The sequence below is a fragment of the Chrysemys picta genome, chromosome 2 (assembly GCF_011386835.1).
Source record: "Chrysemys picta bellii isolate R12L10 chromosome 2, ASM1138683v2, whole genome shotgun sequence".
Taxonomy (NCBI): domain Eukaryota; kingdom Metazoa; phylum Chordata; order Testudines; family Emydidae; genus Chrysemys; species Chrysemys picta.
Genome location: NC_088792.1, coordinates 110757904 through 110777038, shown reverse-complemented (window position 1 = coordinate 110777038; position 19135 = coordinate 110757904). Strand labels below are relative to the sequence as shown.

Sequence of the window (19135 nt, the reverse complement as noted above, 5' to 3'; positions counted from 1 at the left end):
AAATATTCCAAAAATGTTCAAACCTCTTAAAAATTACAACCCCTATCCAACAAAGCACTTAAGGGCAGATTTAACTTTAACCACTCTCTTTAGACTACTCACAAGTTTAATGTTAAGCTTTTGCTTAAGTGCTTTGTTGGATTAGGTCTATATGGTACAATCGTGTAAGGTACTGAGCAACTTTCACTGAAGACAATAGGAGTGAAAAGTGCTTGGCGTCTTGCAGGATTGGGTGCATAGATTGCTTCCTGTTTAAGGAATGGAATATTTTTGTTCAATATATTATTAATTTCTGCTTTTTAAAATTAACTTCAATGGAAGCTACTTAACACCTCTTTGAAAGTCACGCAATTTTTAGATTTAGGTACCAAATTTTAGCGATTAGTCCATCACTGAGGACAATGTTCCTATTCAGGAAGGTTTCAAAAGCACATGCTTAATGTTAAGCATGCACTTATGTCCCATTAAAGCCAATGCACAAAGTTTAGCTCATGCATAAATGCTTTTATGAATAGGGATGGACTTGAGCATGTGATTGGGCACTTTCCAGCATTGGGATCCTAAACTGAAATTTTTTGGCTCAAGCCCTCACAGAGATCAGTCTGAGAACTGCCATGTAAAGGAGACCATCAGCTTTGCTTCTGAATTTCCATATACTGTAAGTAGTTTTAGCACTACCTAGAGTAAAATACTGGATATAGTTATAGTCTGAAAAATGAGGATAAGAAAATAATATTGTAAGAACTGGATGAATAGTGAGGAAAAACTATTTATGCATATTTTAATTACTTCTAAATAGAATTTCAAACAAGCTTTGTTCACCAGTGTTAATTATTTGCTTTTCATGAATATCTGTGCAAGTGAAATTTTGTTACTATGAATGTTCATGAGAAATGAATTTGAGGCGGGGAGCTGAAATAAAGGTCCACATCCACCCATCCACACATGCGCACACCCGCCTACACACTTGTGGGCAAAAATTGTAGTTTATAAAGACAAGATTACTGAATCAGGGAACAAATAATATTATGCAACTCAAAATGACCAATGAAATATGGAATCATAAATATCCAGAACTTTAAGGAATATCTTGAATAGTTGCTTAATAATCCATAGGATGAAATGGTCATACAAACCATTCAAAGGCCGTAAAGAAATTCACAAAATAATCTCAAGTCATGAAGAGGAAAAAAGAGTCTTGGGGTTTCTATGTTCACTCCTCAGTGAGTTCCATATCAGATATTCTATTTACAAGTATAAAGAGATTTTTTTTCTAACTGTCTTCAGTTTGGAATCTGAAAACAAAGCTCTATTCTTTTTTATGATTAAATATAGGCTTTATGGTATCATCCAAAAGGCCCCAATTAGGGTTGAGGCCTCATTGTGAGAGATGCTGTAAAAACACAGAAGAGACACAATCCCTGCCCTACAGGGTTTACAATCTAAAGAATGTCATGTTCACGAGCTGTTGCTAGTAATGAAGATTCTGCAATAATAATATACTATATGCACAATCCAGAGAAGTATCCAGCACTCTCTACTATTTCCTAAAACATAATTGATGGCCTGAAAATGCTATTGATTTTCAAGCAGATTTCCCCAGTTTTAATTAATGGGGAGTTCAGCTTACAAATTAATGGCATTAACTGGTCATTCATTAAGTAGGTATTTATGGGTTTTAATTTTCAGAGGATCGAGATGATGCCACTCTCTCTTTTTTTTAAATATTTTTATTGTTCTCAAAAAAACAACATAGCAACACAATGAAAAATAGGAATCAGCCTGGGAAATATTATAATTTGAAATTATCAATTTTATATTTTGAACAAGCATTTTTCTGTACATCTGTCTTGCTTACTTGCTAAGGCATCCCATGAGAAAGTTTGAGTCTATTGGTTACTATAAAGGAAGCCTGGACAAAAAAGATATGTTTGAAAGGGCAGATCCTCAGCAGATGCAAATAGTTAATTTCCCATATCTCTCTCAGAGCACAGTCACTTTCTGACCACAAAAGTAGTTTAAAAAGAAGGATATATTGATATACATATAAAATATGGTTGTAGCGGGGTGGTCACCCGCTCCTGCCCTGAGGGGCTTAGAACAGCCCAGCAGAGGGCTGTGGCTGGGACAAGCAGCTCCCAGGCTGATTGGGGAAGTAGGCACAGCTGGGAGCCCATGCCCCAAACAGACCACAGCTGGCCCTTATAAAAAGGCTTTGAGCCAGGAGCAAAAAGACTCTCTCTCTAGCCTGTTGAGAGGGAGGGATCTGGTTGCTGGGAGTGTACCAAGGCACCTGAGCTGGAAAAGGGCTAGACAAAGGCCTATGGAGCTGGGGAGCTCCAGCCTGGAAACTCCAGGCTGTGACCTAGTGGAAGGCCGAATAGGAACTGGAGTTACAGGGGGCAGCCCAAAGAGGTAGGCAGAGGCAGCAGGTCCAAACCCAACCTTGCCTGTGATGAGTGGCTTATACTGCAGTCTGCCCCAGTGAACGAGGGCTAGATGGAGACTGGGCAGTAGCCAAAGACTGAGGTGAGGTGGGGATAGTGGGCTGGGGTTCCCTGGGGAGGGGAGACCCAGAGACTGAGGGGTGTACTGCCGGGGGCAGCACCCAGGTGTGCTAAGGGGACCAGGTCCGGGAGGGACACGGGGGGGGGGGCAGGAAAAGCGGGACACCGGCCTGCAGAGGGCGCTCCGACGGCTGGAGAGCTAATTCCCAGAAGGTACAGAAGGTGCCAGCAGGAGGTGCCGCAGGGGTGAGTCCATGTACGGTTACAATGGTCAAAATGGAAAGGTCTGGCAATCTTACATATGGAATCATTACTGTTCAACCATAATTCTGTGCAAAAGCTTGCACTGGAGAGCAGAACCCAGCCCTGATATTTATTTATCAGTGTAAGTAGTTTCATCTCTATGTGCAAAATATTTCTGTACCTCTGTATTTCCAGGGAAGTTGGAAGAGTTGTCCCAGAGCCATTTTTCTTCAGGAAAAAAGTGAGAGGCTCTGGATGAAGAAATATTTGAACTTCTCAAATTGCTCAAAGTGAAAAGATGAATGCTTGAAAAATGTGAGTATTACCATCAAGGAGACAGCTGCATAAATTGCAGTAATTTTTGCATTAATTTCATGGAACAATCTTTTCAGTGGAATTAGAGATCCTTGAATAACTATGACCTATGTGTAAGAAATCTTAATACCACATATTAAACTAATAAAGAAAATCCTTGAGGCAGTCTCTCCTTTGTTTTCAGTTGTATTTGTGGTGGAACAGACATCTAATTCTGTATCCAGTGATTTCTTAGACTAAGCTGCATCTTAGTCATTCAGTTCCACTAAGGATTTATAATATAGCTTTGTCGGATGCATTTAGATTCTTCCCTGGGAAACCGCCACCAGTGACATTCTGGAGAAGTTGATGGAAAAGAAACTTTTAGTCTCTGCCTTGTACCACTGCAAAGCCCCTTCTTCATGATGCTATTGTAGGGCTGGATTCTTCTCCCACACCACTGCAAATAGGAAGCTCCTAAAGTCAATGGAGTTATAACAGTGTAAGGGAGATCAGATTCAGGTCCTTAGTTCCTAAAGAGTTACAACAGCGATTAAGAGTAGGCCAAATCCCGAGGGCCTTACCTTAGGTACTGAATCCTTATTCAGGCAGATTCCCACTTAGGGCAAGATTGCTTTCTCTCATGGTTAAATCCACAGGAGAGGGTTAATGAAGAGAGAGGATTCCTTAATATAATTCTCTTCATTCAGCTGTGGCCCCATGGAGAAGAAGGCTGCTATGCCAGTGGTCAGTGGAGCACTTGTTTGTGACCACTGAGAGGTGGATGGTCGCCTGGTACTGGCTCACCATGTTTCCATATGCTAAATCACATTATAAGACAGATAACCACACATTATATTTCTCCTTAATGTTCACCTCTGCCAGGATGCCCACAAAACACTTGACAATGGCTAGGCAACTGGTGGGTTGTGATTGCTGCTTATTACAATAATTGTGCTCTCTCATGGTTACTTTGTGCTCTTTCCATTGGTTTGTAGTGTCTACCCATGTCTTTTGTCATGTAAATAGATTGTGGTCTCTCTGAGGCATGGACCATCTTTCTTTTATATGCTTGTGTAATGCCTACCACAGTGGGGCCCTGATCATTGATTTTGGCCTATAGGCATTACTGCAATACAAGTAGTAATTAATAAATGCTTACCTATCATTATTTTTTCCATAAATTTGGCCCAGGGGTGCTATGGAATCATGAGTTTGAGGGGGTGTCTCCAGGAGTTGTAATCTCTATTAAGATTTGTTCCACATTCTGGCAAGTGGGAGATCCAAGAAATATAAACATCTGCACATTTTTTCTATTATATGCATATGTCTATATTTTCTAAACTGCATGTAGCGTACCCTTGCAAACATTTACACAAAATACTAGTATTGTCTCTAAAAGAGGGTTCTTTCTCAATATTTATTCATTTGTAGTCAGACATCCTGGTTGGAAGGAAGAAATTCACTCATTGATTTTACAGTAACAAATGACAGAGTGATATTACTCTTTAGAAAACTCCAGGCAGTTGGTTCAAAGCCAAAGCCCATTTCCTTTCTCTCTTATAACTGATTCATTCATAGATCATCCTGTGGGCTGAATCGGGATATTTTTCTTTCTTAATGCTGAAACTTCTTTTGCATAATTCTTTCTTTTAAAAATCAAGGATTGCTAAAATTAATCACTAGGAAGGAAAAAGTAGAGGAGGGAGGGTCAGAAACAGAAGATTTACTTCACAGTCCGTGAATCTCGAAAAGCATTGAATCCAGTTGAGAAACCAAATTCAAGGAGGTTTGCAAATCCAAAGGTTATAGTAACTACCCTTCACTTTGAGAGATTCCTCTCCCAGTCAAAGTTTACAGTGCATTAGCTGAGATACATGGGGGGAAAAAACCAGTTGTCACCTTCTTAACTCATGAATGAATAAATCTGTCCTATGATAAATATTTCATTCTAAAAAGGGAAATAAATTCAGCACACACAACATTAAATGAAGGGCAAAACAAAAGCCTACTCAGAATTCTAGGCTATGTAAAGGAGACAAGGTCAGACACCGTGAAGCTGTGTTCAGTCAATGAGTTCACAAGTTTCTCTGCACCAAGGAATATCCTGCAGGGTGGACTGGGTTAGAATAATGCAGGCTGGTCATTCTTCCTGCTGACTGAGACTGAACATTATTTCCTTTTGTAGTCAATGCTAAGAAACCAGTGTAATTTGTGTAAGATATAGTGTGTGTGCAACTCTGTGACATTGTACCCATAGCTGATAAATATCAGAGAATTTCATAGGAAAGGCTTGGGTTTGAAAAAGATTCTAACTCTCTAATTTCATAGATCTTCTTTAGGGAATGAGAAGCTTCTTTCCCTCACTGTCAAGGAATTGCATCCCCTTCCTTACCAACTACATTCCACCAATGAGGCCCACTAAACTACACAGTCATTGGTGTTTTTTTGTTTTCTTTCACTCTAGTCCCTATGGCTTTGTCCATGCTGTTCCACATCTCTGGAATTCTTTCCCTTTCCCTTTCCACAAGGTATCTTCCCTCTTTCAGTTCAAATATTTCCAGAAGATTCACTTCTTCCCTGAGGCCCACAATGCTATAACCTGTCAATAAAAGCTGTTAGCACACCATTACATATTACAAATAACATGCTAAGCTGGGTCCATCAGTGCATGCTCATGGTGCCTATCTATCTAGAATGAAAGTGTCTCAGGAGGAAGGAACATATCTCCTTTAAGGTCTTGTATAGGCACACCCAGTACTAGTATTAAGGGGGACCCATTCCTGCAATCCTTACTCAGGCAAGACTTTCTTTGATATAATTGACTCCTAACGGAGCTGAGGTACAATGGGGAGTACTCCTTTTCTTCCTCTCCCACTCATAGACTAAGACTCAGACTTTGAGGCCATAAGGGACCATCATGATCATCATGTCTGGCCTACTGCACATTGTAGGCCACACAACCTCACCCACCCACTCCTGTAATAGACCCATACATAACCTCTGGCTGAGTTACTGAAGTCGTCAGATCATGTTTAAAAGACTTCAAGTTACAAAGAACCTACAAATTACATTCATTTAAACCTGCAAGTGACCCGTGACCCATGCTGCAGAGGAAGGCAAAAAACAAAAACAGGGTCTCTGACCTGGGGGAAAATTTCTTTCCAACCCTAAATATTGCAATCAGATGCTGAGCATGTGGACAAGACCTACGAGTCAGATACCTGGAAAAGAATTCACTCATTTTCTGGCAGCCCCATGGTATTTCTCTAGGCTCAGGGGGTAATTAGCACTCCCAGCTATCTTGTGAGTGCATTCTCCTTGCTTGTTCCATGGGAGATGAGGGAGAATGAATCTCACCTTCCCCAGGGTGAATTGTCAGAAACTCTGCAAGATGAAACTAGTGGAGTTTTCATTCCCCTCCATGGATATTTTGTACAGGGGGGATAATTTAGCCCTAATCAAGGGCTGCTGGATTCAGATTTTGGGACTTGGTCATTCAATGGTGATTAAGTGGTGCATGGTGTGGAATGTAGTGTATGTTTTCATTAACTTGCAGAAGAACTGTTAGGTGTTCAGCATTTTTGAAAATCAGGTCGTGCATGTAGATGCCTCAGTATGAAGTTAGGCTCCCACTTGTGGAAATCTTTGCTCTCAGCTGTTCTTAGAGTTGTAGCACCTTGAATAAATGGGAATTCGATATAGATTCAAATGCTTATTATATATAGCTGGGAAAAGATATTGACTTAGGCCTGGTCTACACTAACCCCCCAATTCGAACTAAGGTACGCAACTTCAGCTACGTGAATAACGTAGCTGAAGTCGACGTACCTTAGTTCGAACTTACCGCGGTCCAGACGTGGCAGGCAGGCTCCCCCGTCGACTCTGCGTACTCCTCGCGCTGAGCAGGATTACCAGAGTTGATGGGGAGCACTTCTGGGTTTGATTTATCGCATCCAGACAAGACGCGATAAATCGAACCCAGAAGTTCGATTGCCTGCCGCCGAACCAGCGCGTAAGTATAGACAAGCCCATAGAAGCAGGATGGAAAGCACAATGTTCATTCATCACTCACATTAATACATACATCATGATGCTTATTAATAGACTTCCAAAATTAGGAAATTCTGTCTTATACAGATATAAAATAAGAAATATTTTTCAATATGTGCTTTCAGCTAATTTCTTTCAGTAATTTGTAACATTTTTTTGCCAAACAAATGGTGACAAATTCTAATATATAGATATAGGAGATTTCCAGGTTTAAACAGCTTCATAAATCAGCAGTTGATCAATAGCAATACTAAATGGCCTTTAATTCTATACAAGCAACAAACAGGGTTTGCCATGAGAAGCATGCTTTACATTAGCTGTGTCCACTTTCTCTTCATAAGACGATGCTTTAGCACTTAAAACTGTGACATAGAGTAACTGTTATTGCTCTGGAAGTATTAGGTCATAACCTCTTTCAGCAAAAAATAAACATTATGGAAACAAGCATTTCAGAAAATGGTACACTCCCTTTTAGTGAACAGAGATTTTTACCTACCATGGAAAGTCATTTAATATACCTACTATGGATGTGTACCTATTATAGTGGGTTCATATGATGACTGATCTATAGGGTTGTGAAGCAATTAAAAAAAATTAATCATGATTAATCGCCTGATTAATCATGCTGTTAAATAACACTAGAATACCATTTACTTTAAATAATTTTGGATGTTTACTACACTTTCAAATATATTAATTTCAGTTACAACACAGAATACAAAGGATACAGTGCTCACTTTATATTTTTATTACAAATATTTGCACTGTAAAAAAATTTTTTTTAATATACCTCAAGTTCTATGGTGCAATCTCTTTATCATGAAACTTGAACTTACAAATGTAGAATTATGTACCAAAAAACTGCATTCAAAAATAAAACAATGTAAAACTTTAGAGCCTACAAGTCCACTCAGTCCTATTTCTTGGTCAGCCAATCACTCAGACAAGCAAGATTGGTTACAATTTGCAGGAGATAATGCTGCCTGCTTTTTGTTTACAATGTCACGTGAAAGTGAGAACAGGCATTTGCATGGCACTGTTGTAACTGGTGTTGCAAGATATTTACGTGCCAGATGCGCTAAAGATTCATATGTCCCTTCATGCTTCAACCACCATTCCAGAGGACATGCTTCCATGATGATGATGGGTTCTGCTTGATAACAATCCAAAGCAGTGCGGACTGACACATTTTCATTTTCATCATCTGAGTCAGATGCCACAGGCAGAAAGTTGATTTTCTTTTTTGGATGGTTTGGGTTCTGTAGTTTCCACATCCGAGTATTGGTCTTTTGACTTATAAAAGCATGCACCACAACTCGTCCCTCTCAGATTTTGGACAGCACTTCAGATTCTTAAACCTTGGGTTGAGTGCTGTAGCTATTTTTAGAAATCTCCCATCGGTACCTTTATGTTTTGTCAAATCTGCTGTGAAGGTGTTCTTAAAACAAACGTGCTGGGTCATCATCTGAGAATGCTATAACATGAAACAAATGCAGAATGTGGGTAAAACAGAGCAGGAGACAATTCTTTCTCCCCCCTTCCCTCCCCCAAGGATTACAGTCACAAATTTAATTGACACGTTATTTTTTATTAACACGCATCATCAGGATGGAAGCATATCCTCTGGAATGGTGTCCGAAGCATGAAGGGGCATATGAATGTTTAGCATAACCCGCACGTAAATACCTTACAATGCCGGTTACAACAGCGCCATGCAAATGGCTGCTCTCACTTTTGAGGTGACATTGTAAATAAGAAGCATGTCCCGTCAATGTAAACAAACTTGTTTGTCTTAGTGATTGGCAGAATAAGAAGTAGGACTGAGTGGACTTGTAGGCTCTAAAGTTTTACATTGTTTTGTTTTCGAGTGCAGTTATCTACATTTATCTACTTCCGCAACAGAGTTTGCATTAGAGTTCTTGTATGAGGTGATTTAAAAAATGCTATTTCTTTTGTTTAATCATTTTTACAATACATATATTTGTAATAAAAATAAGATAAAGAGAGCACTGTGCACTTTGTATTCTGTGTTGTAATTGAAATCAATATTGAAAATGTGGAAAAATATCAAAAAATATTTAATAAATTTCAATTGGTATTCTATTGTTATAAGTGCAATTAATTTTTTTTAATCACAATTTTTTTGAGTTAATTGCATGAATTAACTGCAATTAATTGACAGCCCTACTAATCTAGTTAAGATTGAAAGACAATTTGTATTATTATCCCATGGTTGCAGTGGGTCATAAGGTTCTGAAACATTCACCTTTTGAACTGAAATGTTATATACTTGGCTATGTTGAAAGGGTTTTTGTTGAGTTTCTGACATGGTCCTCCTGCACGCAGGTGTGTCAAATATCTCTACCCCATTTTGCAAACAGTTTGCAAAAAGTTTGACAAATCTGGAACCAGAACCTTTATTTTAACAACACTGTCATAATCAGCCAATGGTGCTGTTTTACAGTTAGACATACAAGCAGTGTATTCTTGGTTTTGCTTAAGTATGACCTTAAAATTGGCGTAAGGACATATTTTGTATTAATTTTGATTGTCAACATGGTCTTGGAAGAATTTAATCAAATTTCTCGTTATTTTTCTTGCAGAAGCTACCTTGGTTGTGTGAAAGTTGCTTGGTGATTGGGTAATATTAACTGTACACAGTAAAGAAAGGTATTCAATTACTACTGGCTATTATGAGTGCTTCAAACATGTCAAAAATACAATTTTGTTCAAGAGCAGGGTCCATCAATGGAGACCTACAATTCCTCTTCTGACAGGGGGCCAGTGTGTGCTTTTTCCTGCTTACAGGTGCAGAATTGATTAATCCAGCAGAATCAAAAAGAGACCACATTGTCTGGCTATCAAACTCTATAGCACATGTTTCAATGAGCTGAGTGCACTTCCCATATATAGAGAAATATGTAGAATAGATTATGGTGGTGGTATTGAAAAGCCTTTGAACAAGAACAATGGGTGGTGGCACAAATTCTGCTACATCGGGTTTAACAGGACTAACCTGAAAAGGGCTGGATTAAAAAAAAAAAAAATTGCAAAAACTGTGGATCACCCTGACGAACTGTGACAAAAAACCTCCAGGAAAAGAAGGGTGCTTTATTTGTCAAATGAACATGCCATCAGAAGGCCTCCATGAATCTTCTACCACTGGCATTTATAGTTGAGTCCACAAGCATGCACTATTGCTGAAAGATCAGCACTTGCTCGCAAAACTAAGTGCAATGGACATAGTGGCCCAACAGGCAAAGTGTCATGCAAAATGTTTGGTGTTTCTCTACAGCAAAGTCAAGGAGAAGAAAATTGAGCAAAGCAACAAAGAGAAAATGTTGCATGAGATTGCCTTTGCTGAACTGATAGCATACAGGGCCGGTGCAACCACTAGGCAAACTAGGCGGCTGCCTAGGGCGCCAAGTGGTTGGGGGTGGACAAAAGTACACTCAGGGCAGCGGTGGAGTGGAGGTGAGCTAGGGCAGTGGAGCGTGGGGAGGGCCGCCTGCAGCAAGTAAGGTGGGGGTGGCACACAGGGGAACTGCTCATCGCCCCAACTCGCCTCTGCTCCACCTCCTCCCCGAGCATACTGCCCCGCTCTGCTTCTCTCCCTCCCAGGCTTGCGGCACCAAACAGCTGATTGGCACTGCAAGCCTGAGAGGCGGGAGAAGCAGAGGAGTGACGGCATGCTCAGGGGAGGAGGCAGAGCAGAGGTGGAGGGGGGTGGGGAGCTGCCGCGGGGGGGGGGGTGTGCCTCAAGGTGGGGGGGGGCTGCCGCAGGGCTCAGGGAGGGGGGGAGCAGAGGCGGGGTGGGAAGCTGCCGCAGGGCTCCCCGGGCTGGGGGGGTGGGGAGCTGCCACGGGGAGGGGGGCGCGCTCAGGGTGGGAGGGGGAGGTAGGGAGCTGCCGCAGGGCTCGGGGAGGGCACAAGGTGGAAGTTTCGCCTAGAGCGCGAAACATCCTTGCACCGGCCCTGATAGCATACACCAAAGAGACAAGACTAAATGAAGTGTGGCTCCAGTCTTTAAACTAACAGACATTACAAGGTGCTGTGCAGCTAGACTAGGACAGCTGGGGGTGACATTGGCTGTGTGCATTCACAGCACTGAACTAAAATCCCCATATTCTTTCACAAATTCCAGATCTCCAATCACACAAAAGTGTGCTCCTTTCCTTCAACCAGCATATTGGACATGCCCTCAGAAAGGCATGTGAGGCAGACTGTGACGAAGAAGCACTTCACCTACCCCAAACAGCAAAAATGATTCAAAGGGACCTATTTCAAATGAAAACACAGTTTACTGATTATTTGACCCAGGATGCCAAGGAAAATCTGTGCCTGACTCAGTACTGACACTGACATCCATGGTGTTGGGAGATACATATGTTCAGGCAGAACAAGTTTACATTCATCCAGATACACTTATTTTGACACAGCTGTTGCACTACTACAGCAGTATCCATTGCTGTGAAAGAACAAAGTTTGTTCCACAACAAAGCTCAAGAAACGCCTTTACCAGTCTATGCTGGTTTGACGCTTCATGCACAAAGAAGTGAGCTAGTAGATACCTTCTTGGATTGTCCATCTCTTATGACAGAGTTTGCCATGCCTACCAGCATGCCTACCAGCATGGCAAACAGTGCATATCAACACTTCAAGGATGAGAATGTAGTTTGTTCTCTAAACTTGTGGTGGACTGTTCACTACTGCAGCCATACACAATACACCACAAGCCAAGCTCCACTGCAGCAACAGACTCCTTCCATTGAACTGGGATAGCACTTTTTCAGCATTTCAGTACTCGAGTAAAGGGAGTTGACCATGGAATTCCCACCCTGGACTGTGAGACTGCAGTATCAGTGAAGAAAACTATATTATCACTTTGAGTGTTATACAATTGTCCCTCCATTGATCTGGAAGAAAACCAATGCTCCCATCCCTGCTGCAAATGTTGAAATCTAGACAGACTGCCAAATGATTATCCAAGCCATGTAAGAAGAATGCAGGTGGCTGGAACAAGTAAGTCAAGCAGGAAGTCTGGATACCTTCAATGGAGATCAAGACACTTCCTGGGCAGCTTATAATGCCAGCAAACAGCCAATGCCAAACTTCACTTCAGCCATCACTATGCTTCTTCCCCTCTTTCCAGATGACTCCAAATCTGTGGCAATGATTTGTCATGCCATGGATGTGATAAGGAATGCTGTACATGACCCAAATCCATGCCAAGTGCCAGTGATCACTGTGGATCAGTTCCTTTTCACCATAACCAAACAGATACAGTGGATCTGGCCTGATGGATATGGAGAGGACAAATTTGTGATTATGCTGTATGGTCTTCATCTGGAAATGGCAAGTGTAAAGATGATTGGAGATGGTGGATGGATGGAAGCCTTTGTTCAGGCCAAAGTGGCCTCCCCAAGAATGGCTGACTCCTTTGTGAAAGTGTCTCATGTCACATGTATTAGGCGTGTCCACCACATAACTTCCAGCAGTCTGTACATATTGCTCCAAAATGCATAAACACAGTATACTCAAGATCACAGGGATGATGAGGCCTCCATGGGTATGATAAATGGTGCAGCAAGTGAAAACTCGAAAACCCAATGTTCCACTTCTGATATACCACACTTCATATGGAGCTTCTTGTATTGACCTATGTGCTGTCAATCCACCATGCAAAATTTTGGTGTCTATATTGAATGCCTTGGAAAGGGGTCACCCGGTTTCTTTGTGTTAGCTCATACTAATTATGCTTATTGGGTGCCTGCTCACCTCTGAGATATGGTAAACTTTCACACAGTGCATCCAGACACAGCTAGAGGGTTCCTAAAGGGGAACTTCACAAGACATAGCATGTTTTCTCTGCAATTGCACTTGACCAAGCTCATGAGCAAAATAATGTCATAATTGAAGGTGGAGCTGTTGGTCTAACAAAACTCCAGAGGCCCTTCCACTCTGAATGATAGCAGCACCAGAGGTGGATAGGTCAATAGGAGAATTTGAAGCTTCAGCAGAGAAAGAAACCACTTTAAATAGGGTCTAACACAAAGCACCATGAACAAGTAAAAGATATCCAGGCTTCTTTTGCATGACATGTCAAGGCACTTGTTGAAATCAGAGTAGACATGGGCAACCCCTTCTCACAAGATGGTGTAGCCTTATTTATACTGGACACCAATGGCATTGCAGATCTTGCTGTGATTGCCTCCATTAGGGAGGTTGAGATTGGGCAGCAGCAGTACCCATGGTTATAACCGAGATATTGCAAGACAAAACCACGCCATTAGCAGAGCCTATCAATTGAAATAAATTTCTCTTGTTCAGCAGACCTCTTGCAAGGGAGATCTCCAATACCAAATTGCAGCTCTCCTCCTTGAAAAAGGGTGAGGAATGTAATTTTTCAGTATATTTGAAGACTGAAAGATTTTCTTGTTTCTGAATTTGCTTTAGGCTGTGTTTATGTAAACTGCCTTGTCAATCTTTTTGAGACACACCAATGTCCTGTTATTCATAGATCAATATGAAATATCATTGTTAACAAAAAGAAATGCAACTTTCTGTTCATGAATAGGAACTTGTAAATTTATTATTTTTCTATATAATTAATATTTTGGTAAATACTCCCTGGTGACATGCTACTGAGCATGTTAATTCTTAATATTTTTGTATAATCTCAAGCCATTACAATTAATTGCTTTAGTTTTTAGGACACCTAACACAATAGGAATATAATGTACAAAAATAAAAACTCACTGGGATGGTTTAATATCATAAGACTTTAAAATGGCTGCCACAGCCAACATGGCATGATTTGATGATGGCCCCATATCTGAAAATCTATATTAAATAATGTTCTAAGACTCTGGCAAGTTTCATGACTTTATCATAAAACCCACAATTCTTTCATAACCATGATCAGCTACTAGATATGTCTTCAATTTGCATTCTGCTTGAACAATATGGTGAAGATTCAAGTTGTCTGGTCAGTGTAAACTGTGTTCCACTTCATATCAACTCATCATGAATAAATCTGACTGGTTTCATCTTACTGAATCACTGTTCTCTGCACATGGTATCAAGAACAAATGCTTGTTTTGAAAGGGCAGTGAAATCAGTGTTTGAATAGCTGGGGTCCTCAGTCCATCCCCTCTAATGTTGTCAGCACTAAAGAGAGATTCTCAAGATAGAAAGGAACTGAGAGCTGGTAAGAAGCTGTATCTACAGACTGTGGAATGTGTGGTTCTAGGGAATTGTGCATGACCTATAATTAGCCTTCGTACAACACTGGGCTAGGTATAATGGATTTTACAGAGGCAATACACTTGGAGAATAACAGTCACTGTTGGCAAGCAAACCCTTGTCATAAATGTTTGGGGTTACAGAGTTAGATACTTTTGAATGTCAAATGATGACCATTTAAAAATTCCTCCAGCTTTTCCCCAGTTTCTTTCTAACTTCCTGTTCCTGAAGTCCAGAGGAAGAAAAGTTAATATCTGTTGAATTGGATTTTGTATGCAGAATCAGGTTAGGCAATTTTCTTTAAAATAGAAGAAGAATGGATTAGAGCCAAATCTATAAAGTCCATTGGGGACTGGACTCATTAATACTGTACATGGTGAAGATGCAAATAGTGTGCTGTATTGTTTTGAAAGCAAAAGGTAATCATATTTCCAGAAGGACTTATTGCAAATGTTATACATTTTAATATAACGTCCCAAAAATTATACCAGTACTCTTTAAAATATATGGTTCAATAAATGCAGCAATGTATAATTAAGGTATTTTGTAAGAGCTCCTGTAGTTTAACACTGAAAAATGTCTCTTATTTTAAAAGAAGAATGGGTATAGATTAAGGATGTGAACCAACTCAGATAAAATATAAACCAACCTGTGCTTTACCCAAAATTTGAACCAAATCCCAGAGAAGACTCCTAAAGAAGCCAGGGTAACTTTTTTCATAATTTTTTTCCATTATCTTGGCTCAACAAAAATGTCAGAATAATGTTAGAGGCCTTCTTTTGACATTTCTGTCCCATTTTTGCAAAAATGCTTGGACTGGATATTTGGGAGAAAGTCAGGCTGCATAATCATCCAAACTTTTGGATGCTCATCTTCATTACTCACAGGCTTCTGGAGCTTTTGAAGTTTGCTAGTAGAAAAGTCTGGGATTTCTAGACAGTCACCAAAAATGAGTTTTCTGACTCATTTGTTTCTCTCACCCTTTGCTATTCAGTGCATCCATGCTTCTCAAGCTGCAGATTATGAGCCTCTCCCTGGCAGGTTGAGGATCATAAACAGGTTCCCTTAGGGACTCCCCACCACTCCTTTCCCACCCCTTTTTTATGGCTAGATGGGAGAGGGATCCCTAAATGTTCTTTTGCTAGAACATGATGTGACAGTATGGAAAAGTTTGAGAAGCAATGCATTACACAATCTATCATAAATTCTTCAGATATCTTGCTGTATTTTTACCCCCTCTTTGTGTGTGTGTGTGTGTGTGTGTGTGTGTGTGTGTGTCTGACATCTTTCATATAATATTTGCATTGTGAAGGAAAGGGTTATCCATCCACTTGTACCTACTTTTCTTCCTAGTTTTTTTTTTCACACAGTCGGACTAGCTTATCATACTGATCATGTCTGGCTTTAAAATCTACAAATACATACTATAATTGATGGTCACTAATGCAGCAACACTTGTCTCTCTTGTCCTAAACATTCAATGTCTCCAGTTCTTGATGGCAGTGTTATTTTAAAGTGCATCAAGCAGTTATGAAAAGCAACTCTGCTACTGAAAAAACAATCACATTGGTTCAAGGAAGTTCAAGGCCTCACAGAAAAAAATAAAAATGGATCAAATATTTATTTTAAAAAAACCAACACCTCCTGATGACAAATAGTTTCACAAGATAGGTCATTCCCCTTATCAAAAAGGTAAATGTTCAATTATGGTCCAGGACAATACTCAACAATTTTAATGTATTTAATAGGAACCATCAGTAACATTCCCTCCGATGGATGGTAGTTAATATAATATGCTCATGAACATTCACGTACATTACAGCTTCTATTACTGCTCCCTGTTCCTGGCTTCCAGCTATATAATTAATTTGATAATATAAAATTTGACATGTGGATTTAATTTTCTAGACCACTGAGAGAGAGACACGAGCTTACAGTCAGGGAATACAAATATCACCGAGGTGTTTATTTTACTGTGATTTTCTTGTAAGTGTGTGATGGGTTTTTTTATTGGCCAGGAATAAATAGATACAGGAGACTTGGGCTTTTATTTTTTGGGGGTCAGGGTGTCTTATCATTAAGATAAGAGAATGTTTTCAAAAGGATCATTTTCTCCTGCTCTATAATACCTTATTATTTTTCAAAGAAAATGATTTTTTAATAGGACAAACTGAAATATTTTTTGATGCACAGGCAAGAGTCACTGAGTTGGAGGGGGCATGTCTTCATTTTAATAGTTTTTTCTTTATATAATATATAAAGTGGATGAGGAACTATTTTTAAACAGATATATAAAAAGTGTAACATTATAGGAACATTAACACTTAGAAAAATTGCTATTCCCTTTCCACCCAATATAATGTCAGAGCTGTTGATTGTTATCCTAGAGTACAGTATGTAGTTCATGGCACCAAAAAGGAAAAACTCACCTTGCCCTCAATCATTCATGGATGTCATCCTCACAACACCCCTGTGAGAAGGAAGTATTTTCTCCATTTTACAGATGGGAAACTGAGACACAGGGTAGAATTGGTGACTTGCCCAAGGTCACACAGGAGGTCTCTGTCTGAACCTTTTTGGTGTGAAATTTTCTACTGCCTCCTTCCATGTTCCTTGTGGTTATGGGATAATTCCTGCAATGGAATCCACATGAGCAAAGCCCTATAACGTGTCACCATATTAAGTGGTTAGAGTCAGATGATAAATCAGGGCTTAGAGAGTTGGTTGTGAGTTGCAAATGTATCAAAAGTGAAGAAAAAAATCCCCAATAAATAAAACTGACACTCTTTCAAAGAAACAATCATAATAATGCTTAGAATTTGCTTTAACACTGAGGCTATATGAGGATCTATGACATGTGTGACCTTCTCCCACAGAAGGAGCAGTCAATGTTAATGCATTGGTAAGGTCTTTCATTGTTAAGATCTTGGGAACTGTTATCTATTTGTATCAGTTGTCAATAAGTCCAGTGAGGTCTGTGTCTGCCAAAGGCAGTTGTTTTTTAGGAAGTGGCTGTTTGCACACTCAGACTGCTATGATTTACTTCAAAAATGGAAACTTGCTGATTCCCCATGTAGCAAACTAGCAAAAGTCCAAACTTTTGTTAAAGTAAGGCACCCGAACCACATTTTGGAATCCACATAAATGGACTGATTTTTCAGAAGTGGTCAATACAACTCAGGAATTTTTTGACAATTCTTTTTTCATTGAAAAATTAATAATTCATTGTAATTAGAACTCTTCTCAGGAAAGGGTCGATTTTGACAAATTTCTTGACTCAAAAGTTTTTGGAAAAAAGTTCCAAAAGATGTCAAAACATCCCATTTTGGTATTTCTGAAATGCAAGATTCTGTTTGTTCTGGTTCAAAACCACTGTTTTGAAATGCAAGCTAATTATAGTAAAGAAAATAAGTTTGACTTGGTCAAAGTCAAAACATTTTTAAAGTTAGCCCAAACTGTGTTTTTTATATTTTTTTCACAACAGTTTTCCAGATTTCAGTTTTCCCCCCATTTTGGGATGGGAACTTTTTTTTTTTAAATCTCATAATATGCAGCACAAGAAAACAATTTTCCACCCGACTCTGTTAAGCATGCACTTTATTGACTTCAATAGCATCCATATGAAAAAGTCTTAGAAAATGTAACCTTTCCATAGGTTTGTTTTGGTTTTATTTGTTTATTTATTTATTTAAATTGCCTAACTGAATATAATAATCCTGGTATGGAACTATATTCTTCTCTATTTCATTGTATAAGGGGTTTTGTCCAAGTTTGAGAGAAACTTATTAGATCAATTTCTCTTCACATCTATGTGACTTTTCCATAAATGCAGGTGTGGATGCTTGGCACCTCTGAAAACCAGGCCAAATATTAAGGTGCTTAAATATGGATTGAAGTGCCTAATGTTAGGCAGCCAATTTGGAAAATTCTGGCCAAAGGATGTAAATGGAAAACAAACAAAATGTGATGGCCTTGTTTTCTGCTATGAAGTGAGATACAGAAAACAGAGTGCTGCAGCAATGCCAAGCAGAGAGAGAGAAGGAATAGTAGGTACATTTTATTGAAACTTGAACCATATCACATTCGCACATACATCCCCTGTTCATGTGCTTTATCATAAGGTAAAGGGAACAAACCTGTAGAAACTTGTTAAAATATGGCAGCACATCAGCTCCTCCTTTTTCTAACTGTGTCTTCCTATGGTCTGAGAGGACAAAATTGCAGACTGAAACACATTTGATCAGTGAGTCTGCAAAAACCATTACTCATTCGTATCTGAATGCCTTTTCAGCTCCTAATACTACAGCATATTTCTGGATTCATCTAGCTCTCTCTCTTTTCAACCTGCCCTAGTTGAACAATTGTGGGCATTTTAATTTACACCCGCTAAAGCTTGGCCAGGATTTTAGTCAGAGTTTATCAGTGACGCGGATCTGTAACATCAGGGATGAATTTAATCCCTTTCAGGAAATATTCTCCTTCATAGGAACCATTAAATGGTTGTGGGAGGCTATGACTCATCATTTGGGTTTTCTGCTACATTGGAGTCCCAAAATAACTCTATTTCCTGACTGACAGGGAGAATGTTGTTCGGAATAAGAGATGACCCAAGAAGCTATCTCTGAGTGAAGAGCTGAGAATAAACTACTTCTCCAGGAGTTTGCAGCAGGTGAAGGGATCTAGTTTGAGGAGACAGAGTCCTGGTAAGGCCCACTTGCAGCCACTGAAGCTTTTCCAGCTGAGGAAAGAGAGTGAGCCTAGCCTATCATGAATCCTGTTGCCTTTCTGAGGGA

General features: G+C 39.7%; 1 long non-coding RNA gene across 1 annotated transcript; it reads left to right on the top strand.

Annotated features, from left to right (window-relative positions):
* The first annotated feature begins 2249 nt into the window (after positions 1-2249).
* Positions 2250-15471, top strand: LOC135981438 (uncharacterized). Its single transcript, XR_010598460.1, has 4 exons — positions 2250-2415; positions 2946-3065; positions 9701-9767; positions 11242-15471. It is a non-coding gene; the product is annotated as an uncharacterized LOC135981438 (long non-coding RNA).
* Positions 15472-19135: the final 3664 nt, after the last annotated feature.